We start from the raw sequence: 9,626 nt of genomic DNA on the forward strand, positions 1-9,626 counted from the left end.
GAATTAAACAACCCATTTCTAAGAGAAGATACATAATGGTAAGAAAGAATAGGTGCCAAGCTCAGTGGGTATTTGAGAAACTTCAGATTTGAACTCCTTTCTTTTAGCTCCTTTTGTAACTTGACAAACAAAATGTTAAAATTTTAACTTCCATCACTTTATTTGATGAAGTTTATAGACTGTTAGAATGGAATTAGAGAAGAATACTCTAGTTTAGGTAGCATCTGTAGAATAACTAATAGTTAAACTTGCTTTCTTTCTTGCAATATAAAAACCTTACTGTTAAATCGTGCCCCCTGCAACATAAGAGTGTACACAGTAAAAGTTCTCTTCTCCCCACACATAAATACCACCACTAAAATTGTTTCATAGTCTCTGAACTAATACTGAAATGGTGTACATCCTCTACCAACGCTGCAGTAGTTTCATAGAAGTAATTGGTCATTGTGAAAGATTAATTTTAAAACTGTGTAATGTAAGTGTGGTTGAACAGTCACATAGTCTTATTTACATTCATTCAGCCCATTTGTATCAAAGCACCTGTGTTCTGTTTATTGTCTTGTGTCCTAGAGAGTACAATTTTATTCTTTTTTTTAATTGTGCACCTAATATGTACACAATAAGTTAAAATATATGCATAGCAAGATCTCCATGACACTTATTTCAGCAAATATCAAATACAGTTTAACCACGAGTAAATGTGAATCTTGCCTTTGAAACACATTATAGTGGGATTTGACTTGTGGTTTTCAACACTTAAAATAAGTGTCTGCTTAATATGCACCCCTATATTTATAGCAGCACTATTTACAATAGCCAAGATATGGAAGCAACGCAAGTGTCCATCAGTAGATGAATGGATAAAGATGTGGTACATACACGATGGAATACTATTCAGCCATAAGAAAGAAACAAATCCTAGCATTTGCAACAACATGGATGGAGCTGGAGGATATTATGCTCAGTGAAATAAGCCAGGCAGAGAAAGACAAGTGCCAAATGATTTCCCTCATTTGTGGAGTATAACAATGAAGCAAAACTGAAAGAACAAAACAGCAGCAGACTCACAGCCTCTAAGAAGGGACTAGCGGTTACCAAAGGGGAGGGGTGGGGAGGGAGGGAGAAGGGGATTGTGGGGTATTATGTTTAGTACACATAGTGTGAGGGGTCACGGGCAAGATAGTGTAGCACAGAGAAGGCAAATAGTGTATCTGTGGCATCTTACTACACTGATGGACAGTGACTGCAATGGGGTATGGGGGGAGGAACCCTTGATAATACGGGTGAATGTAGTAACCACATTGTTTTTCGTGTGAAACATTCATAAAAGTGTATATCAATAATACCTTAATAAAAAAATAAGTGCTTAATGATATATTTCTTCTTGAAAAATTATCAACTACTTAGCTAAAAATCTAACTTAATTCTTAACTTTCTTTTTTTCATATTTGTATGACTGGGACAAAAGATGCCACTTTGAATTAAACTTCAAGCTTTATAATCATCCATCCCATATGGTTCATTTGACCATATAATAGTGCTTAAAACAGCAAAAGAATTTGAGAACTGTTCTGTTTGGACAAGTTTTGTAGTGTTATTTTTCCTCCTTCCTTAACCGAGGAAAAGTCTATCACTCTGAATAGCCCTAGTTCTAACATTTACAGACATAAGTGTAACTCCTTTTCAGATGCTTAAGATCAGTTACGTGTAGACCTAGGTTTGTTAAACAGTATCTCCAAGGATGCGCATCATTGATGGTGCATGAGCTTTGCAGTCCAATAGACCTACATTCCAAATCTCAGCTCCTACCTTCCCTTAAAAGTTATGTGACCCTGGAGAAGTTACTAAGGTGAACCTCATCTTTCTGCAGAGTAAGGTAAGAGATACTCCTCGCTGGTCATTTTGTACCATGGTTATCTGCCTGTCCCCCGGTTGATGGACCAGAATGGGCCTGACCCAAGCTGGACTGTCAGAGTGTACCTCGAAATATGAAGCACCTGGAAGCTCTGAAGATAAGTAGGCTCAAAATCTTGTTTTTACAGACTTCAGTTCCTCCTTAGGAGGAGGTTGTCTATGTCCTCGAGTTCCCGGATGTGGGTGTCCTCCCTCCTAAGAAGCTCTTTGTGCTTCACTAGTTCCTGTAGTGCCTCCTCATAGGTCAGACTACTGTACCCTGCAGTGGCATCAAAAGGGTTGCTGTCCGGGATTTTCCTGAGGTCTTCATGACTTGTCAGATTCATATGAAAACTTGAAGGTGGCATTATATTTGCAGCCCTGAATTTTGCTGTAAACGGATTAGTTCACTCATCACCAAAATAGTCCTGCTGATTTTCACTAAATGCTTTGGGTGATTTCAAGTCACAAGGGCTATCAGATCCCCCATTGTTAAGTTTACAGATCTTCTGCTATCTTTTTTTCCCAGTCAAACTTTCAAAGGGGCTTTCTCCCTTTTCTCTCTCTTATTTTCTGTCCTTACTTCAACTGATTCTGTTAATAAATTCATGCTGCTCTCCCATGATTCACTGCTTTCTTCAAATGGATTTTTCTTCCTTGGCAGTGTTGCAAATTTTGGGGGTAATGAAGCAGTCACATTTGTAAATGGGTCATTTCGTCTCCCGAAAGACGATTCACCTTCATCCACACTGCTGTCAGGTCGGTTCATTTTAGAAGTATCAAAGCTTAATGTTCTTGTGTGGAGATCTGAGACTTCCACTTTCAGGAACTGCTCCAAAGGAATCGATCTGGCGTCCAAGAAGATGTGATTGACCAACGGTGCCAGACTCGGATACTTGAGACATTGAATGTGCGGAAGAGAGTCGCTGAGGACCCACAAGGAAAGGCTTTCTTGGCAGACCCCCGCGCCCGGCGTCCGCACCTCCACGCTCCGCAGGCCCGGGGATGGGCCCGTCGGCGAGGGCAGCGGCTCCCGGGCCTGCGGGCAGGTGAAGCCTGGCCTCCGGGGCCGGGCGGAGGGCTGCGGAGGTGGCCCGCCCTGCAGACCGGAGCTCGCTTGCCCAAATTGGCAGCCCCTGGACCCGACCCTACCCCCCCGCTCGCCTCCTAGGGCAGGTCCCCAGGAGCGGAGGGCCCGGGGGAGAGGGACGCGGGGCGGTCCGCGGGCTGCACCTATAATTTATTAATAAAACCGAACAAACCCTAAATTTAAAATATACACATACACACTTCAAGCTCTTAAGCGGTTGCATTACCTGCAGAAAAATACTTAAATTGACTTAGAAATTTCTTAGGATGCTTACTAGTGCAAGACAAATTTGTAACCCCTAAAAAAATGCCAGGTCACGCACATTTCTAGGCTTCCACAAAGGCCACCAAAAATAAAAATAGGTCTGTACCCTAGGTTACTACTTCTCTGCTCTACATAATGAATGATAGGTGCTTTACATACTCAAAGCTTTCAAATGCTAAATTAAACGAAGTTCAACAAGTTTCTTTACTGCTATACTTCTCATAACCTTTCATAACTTTACATAATTATACTTACAGAACAACAGATACTAGCATTGTGGGAAGCTGATAAAGGTGCACGGGAACTGTATTTTTGCACCTCCTGCATGCCTATAATTATTTCAAAATGAAAAAATAATAAAACTCTACAAAGAGATAGACTGATCAAATGTCTCTCCCATATCATCCCCAAGTAAATCATGGTTGCCAATTTCTTCCATATTCTTACAGAAACAAGCTCTTTATATATAATACATTGAGACTATTCAAGGAAGCATAGTATGGTATCTAATCAGACCCCCAAAGCATTTCGTGATGGGACATCTATTAACATCAAGTGGAAATAATTTGGGGAATGTATTTGGAAAAAATTCTTACATCATAAAGAAATACCAGTGAGAAGCCATCTCCTCTGCTTATTAAGAGATTTGATTTATAAGTCTCTCAAATCTCAAACACAAAGTTAGAAAAACAAGTACTTAGGTGATTAGGAAAACTGTAATGATCAAGAATAAAGTTTTGATAAATTTCAAGGTGATAAACCTTTTGCTGTACATTACAGCCTACTACATATCAGACAGCAAACATTCATTTGCCCCTAAATGGTGATAAATCAGTGGACATGTCTATCAGTAATCTATAATATACATATAAAAAAAATCTAACTCCATAATTAAAATCCACTAGCATGAAAACAAAAACATCAACCCAGTTAACAAAGCTGAGCAAGGAATCTAAATCAGGCAGAGCTGGTGATCCAGGTGATACTTTTTAAGTTAATTCTTGCTCAAGAAAAAGTAGGATTTTACCTTTGCTGCAGCCTGTTCATGCTTCTTTTTGATGACTCCAACACTTACTCTCATAAGCATCTGTCCTCCACTCTTCTGCTAACTGGTGAACAAACAGTAAACAGTTCAAAGCTCCTGTAAGAAAGAAAAGTTAGTAAGAATTTTAAACTCTAACATTGGTGCTTTGAAATCACGACTTTTAAAAATAAAAGATCCCAAAGTTTAATGTTGTACTATTTATTTACTATTGTGATTAAGTCAATTAACTTCTATTTAAAGAAATACAGAAGCCGGTTTAATATAGGGTCCATCTTAGATTCCCTACAAGAGAGACTTAGTTATTGCAATATATGAGACAAGCCTATGTAAGGCTAACCAAAGGCCATAGCCAATAACATTGTAAGGCAACGTTATATCAAAACTTATTTGGGACTCTTATTACATCACAAATTCCTGCTTCCAATTCCAAATAAATTTAAATTTATAATGTAATTTAAAATTTCCCCAAAATTTAAAATCAGAACATGTCAACAACTTTACTTAAGGCCAATCATCTCTGGTTCTACAATCCAAGGTCTAAAGATTTTTTTAACCAGATATTTAATTTGAAATACCTATTCAAAAATATACTAATAATTGGAATTCCAAGTTTACTGAATTGAAAAGCATATGTATAGAGGCCAAGTCACTTGTCATCCAACAATATCAAAATAATATTTACTACTAATAATCTTTAAGGCTCTTAAGACATTACTTAAAATATAGAAGCAGACAGTACAAAATTCAGAAGTCCATAAAGAACTGTAGTTATTTGAGATGTTAGCATTGTGGGAAGGTGGGTAAAAGGTATATAAGGATTCTCCATTAGTTTTGCCACTTCTTGTGTATCTGTAATTATGGCAAAATAAAAATATAAAGCAAAAAAGTCTACAAAAAGGTAGATTGTCAAAGAGTCCTCTCCCACATTATCCCCCAGTCATCCATGGTTACCCGTTTCTTCATATTCTTACTGAAACAAAGCTTTACATATAAGCAACCTATATATATGATTTAATACACACAAACACATATCATTATTTAATATATCTAAAAAAGTACATGAACATTTTGCTAAATAATTAACTCAAAAGTCACTATCCAAACCAAAAAGTGCTATTCAATCTACATTCACTATCTTGAAAACAGTTAAACTAGTGCACAAAATCCAAGCAAGAGAATGTAAAGTGAGCTGCAATCCTATCTCAATTCTCCCTCCAGGGTCACATCCAGTGCCCTTCTATTCAAATTATTGGTAACATCTTCCTCATCCTCTGCTTCTACCAGATACCTGAAGGCCCTACCAACTTAGATCCAAACAGGTATTATATTTAAACATACAATCTCTTTGCTCATTTATTTACTAGTACACACTCTCTACAGTTAGAACAATATACAAAACCTAATTCACTATTTTTTGTACTGCACACAACCACTCCCCAACAGTTCATTAAAGGTTAAGTAACTAGGTAATGCAGTGTTTTAAGTTACTTATATTATGCAGAAACCTTAAGTTGATTGTTACAGATGTTTAAGAATGCTTTAGTGTTATCTGGTGAAAATAGGAGTTTGAAATTTTAATTTAATCAAATAAAAGAACTTATGGATGAAGATATTCTTTTGGTACTTTTTTGATGTACTGTCTTCTTTAATTCTCACAAAAACTATGAGATAAAGCACCCTACTAGAATTCTTTATATTATGCCATGTCAAATTTTTTTACAGCTTTCCATGATTATCACTATTTCCTTTTGCAACAAAACTATTCCATAATAAACTCTGAAAAGTCCAACCCCACCTCCACCACCAGTATGTAAGGTTATGTAGATCCATGGCACCCTGAACTTCCTATCGCCCACCGCACACACTGCATACATTATGCAGCTATTCTCACCTGTCCTCCTCCATATACTAAGGACAAGAACTATGTCTATCTCCCCAACACTATCCCTAGTGACCTTTAGCCCATGGCCAGTATATAGCAGGTAGTCAATAATTATTATTGCATGAACAAAAGATACCTCCGCATTTCCCCAAATTAGGCAAAACAGTTTTTTAATCAATCCCACATAAACCACATTATGTTTTGAGACTTGGCTCATCTATTAACCTACATAGAAAGTCCTTTCCTCTTCATGGGTATGAGCCATAGATACTAACACAAGTTAGTATTACTTTCTCTGATATCAGAGCATTTTTTAAGCAACCCATTTTTCTGTCATAAACAGTTAACTGAGCAATGCCACTCAAGGGCACTAAGGTCTAAATTAAAATGGTCAGAATAAAAACAAAGTTTAAGGCATTATGTAGGTATCAAATTTCAAGAAAATAAGCCATTGCATCAAGCATTTACCATGGGGGGGAAGGGATTAGTTTGCTTGAAAGGTGAATCAGAACATAATTTACAAAGAAATATACATTTCTTTAGAGTCTCAACTGATCAAAAGACTAGGCCAGCCTGACCTCCTCCTCCCTTCATCATAGCACTTTTTGAGTTTTATGTAAACCATAAGCACCCAAATATTTGCAAAGCATTCCTCTGTAATAACTAAAAACTAAATGAACCACGAGAAAGCTTAATAATTTATTCAAATTAACAGATGTACTCAGTACTCCCTGGGGATACACAATTAAATGAGGCATAAAACAAAAAGTCAGTGCAGAGTAACTATGAAATAGCACAAGGAAATTATGAGTACAAAGCTTAGAAATAACAATCCACATGTATATCACGCATTCCCAACACACACGGTGAATTCCCAGCATTAACTGTACACTCCGAATGTTCCAGGAATTACAAACACTAGGAACACAAAAAGTTCCCAATTCAAAGTTCCTGGTCCAACAGGAGAACCAAACCCATAAAGAAATTGAAGACACTGTGGGATGACAGATGACAGAGGAAGATAAAGTTGAACCTTTCTAATACTTGAACTAAATTTTGAAATTGGTGTTTGCAAAGTGGAGTAGAGTGAGGACATCTTCAGGCAGAACAAATGTCATATACAAAAGACAGCATAAAAGTCGATCAGTTTTGTTGTTAAAGACGATGATAGGCACAAAAGGAGGCTGGTAAGGGTCCTTGCCCTCAAAAGGCTGCATAGCACGCTGGGACATGACACTGACATACAAAACTCTTAGAGAACAGTGTCAGAGCCCCAATAGCTAAATTGCTTGATGCACACTCTTAAACTACCCAAGCTCAGAAAAGAGATAAAAACTGACTGCCTTAACTGTAGAAAAGTTTATGGATGATGTGGGACACCTGCTGGGTAAGATTATGAAGTGTTCAAGGACAAGCAGAAAACTGTAGGCCAAGAAACCAGGGTGATGCATAGTATATACAAGATGGTGTTGAAGAAATGAATGCAATGAAAGCTAAAGACAAGCATACAAAGAATAGATAATGCCCAAAAGAGCTTCCTTTCCCCTACTACTGCAACTGCTTGGAATTTCACCTCTCCTTTGTGTTACCACCTGGATCCGGCTCCATAATAGAATCCACCTGCCCTTGGGTCACTTTGGGGCAGACAGGGGTAAATGCCGGAGGATTCTGAGTACTTTGTTGTCAAACAATCTGCACCAGCTGAGTCTCCTAGGTACTCTTGAGCAGGTACATTTACGCCCCCCTCCATTTAGAATCCCAGCACCAGTGAAAACTCCAGAATAAATAACCTAAAAATGTTGTGCAAAGCAATTTCACTTTAACCCAGTTCACTTGTTCTGATGCTGGGGTTCTTGTTTGCGGAGTTGAAGAACAAACTTAGCAAACAGTCAAGGTAGGAGAGCCAGGGAGACTTATTGAGAGATACAGTGAGAGGACAGACAGAGCTCCTGGCGTGAGCCAGGAGAGAAAGGAGAGCCCAGGGTGGTGCGTGGTCTAGGGGATTTAAGGCAGTTGAGAGACAAAGGGTAGGGATCCAGACCCACCACATGGTCTCTAAATGTTTATCTTTGAAGAGACACTAAGTTTCTTATCAGTTTTCTGGACTATTTTGCACAGTTAACATAAGAAATTTACTGCTTTGATCCTTTCTCAGAGTAGCAGTTTCTAGGTTTGGGAGCGTATCAATCAAGGCTGCTTGTCTTGATTTCAAGGTGAGCTGAGTCATTGACTTGATTAGGGCTGGAGGAGGAAAAGCAGCATTTGGGTAAAGTTAAAGATAAACTGGGCTTTTTAGCAGGCTAAAGTAAATTTTACAATATCCTCATTTAATTGACACAAACAAGACCTGGGCTATGCTGAGGTATTTTCTTATCTGGGGGGTGTTCAAACATATCAGGCCTGGTTATTCCTGGCTTTTTAACTAATCGTTATTGAAGAATGCTTATGAGGAGAGGGGGCGGAAGATGGCGGCGTGAGTAGAGCAGCGGAAATCTCCTCCCAAAACCACATATATCTATGAAAATATAACAAAGACAACCCTTCCTAGAATAAAGACCAGAGGACACAGGACAATATCCAGACCACATCCGCACCTGAGAGAACCCAGCGCCTCGCGAAGGGGGTAAGATACAAGCCCCGGCCCACGGGAGCCGAGCGCCCCTCCCCCCAGCTCCCGCGGGAGAAGAATAGGCAGAGCGGGAGGGAGACGGAGCACAGGACTGCCGAACACCCAGCCCCAGCCATACAGGCCAGAGTGCAGGGCCCTGGATACTAGGGAAACAGGGCAGCAAATACAGTGAGCGGGCACTGGAGGCCTGGCGCCAGAGAACACCAGAAAAGTGAGCGACCATTTTTTTTTTTTTTTTTTGCTGTTTTGTTTTGGCGAGTGCTTTTTGGAAGTCTTAAAGGGATAGGGCCCCCAATACTAGGGAAACAGGGCAGCAAGACCGGTGAGCAGATGCATGGGGCTGGCGCCGGAGAATATAAAGAAAAACGAGCGGCCATCTTTTTTTTTTTTTTTTTTTTTTGTGGTTGTTGTTTTGTTTTGGCGGGTGCTTTTTGGAAGTCTTAAAGGGGCAGGGCGGGACACTTAATCCAGAGGTACGGAATCCAGGGATCTCTGGGCACCCTAACCCCTGGGCTACAGGGAGCACGGAGGCCCCTTACGGAGATAAATAGCCTCCAGGCCGCTCCCCCTCCAACGTGACTCCACCACTTTGGAGTAGCTGCCCGAGCCAGGCCACGCCCACAGCAACAGCGGAGATTAACTCCATAGCAGCCGGGCAGGAAGGAGAAACCCTGTCTGCGCGCAGCCGCCCAGCACAAGCCACTAGAGGTCGCTGTTCTCCCAGGAGAGGAGGGCCACAAACCAACAAGAAGGGAAGTTCTTCCAGCCATCACTCGTCCCAGCTCTGCAAACTATTCCCATCACCATGAAAAGGCAAAACTAC

The 9,626-nt window shown here is 40.0% G+C and overlaps 1 pseudogene; it reads right to left on the reverse strand.

The window, feature by feature from the left end:
- Nucleotides 1–1,769: 1,769 nt before the first annotated feature.
- LOC130679750 (rab11 family-interacting protein 2-like) lies at nucleotides 1,770–4,294 on the reverse strand (annotated as a pseudogene).
- Nucleotides 4,295–9,626: the final 5,332 nt, after the last annotated feature.

This window comes from Manis pentadactyla, chromosome 12 (assembly GCF_030020395.1).
Source record: "Manis pentadactyla isolate mManPen7 chromosome 12, mManPen7.hap1, whole genome shotgun sequence".
Lineage (NCBI taxonomy): Eukaryota > Metazoa > Chordata > Mammalia > Pholidota > Manidae > Manis > Manis pentadactyla.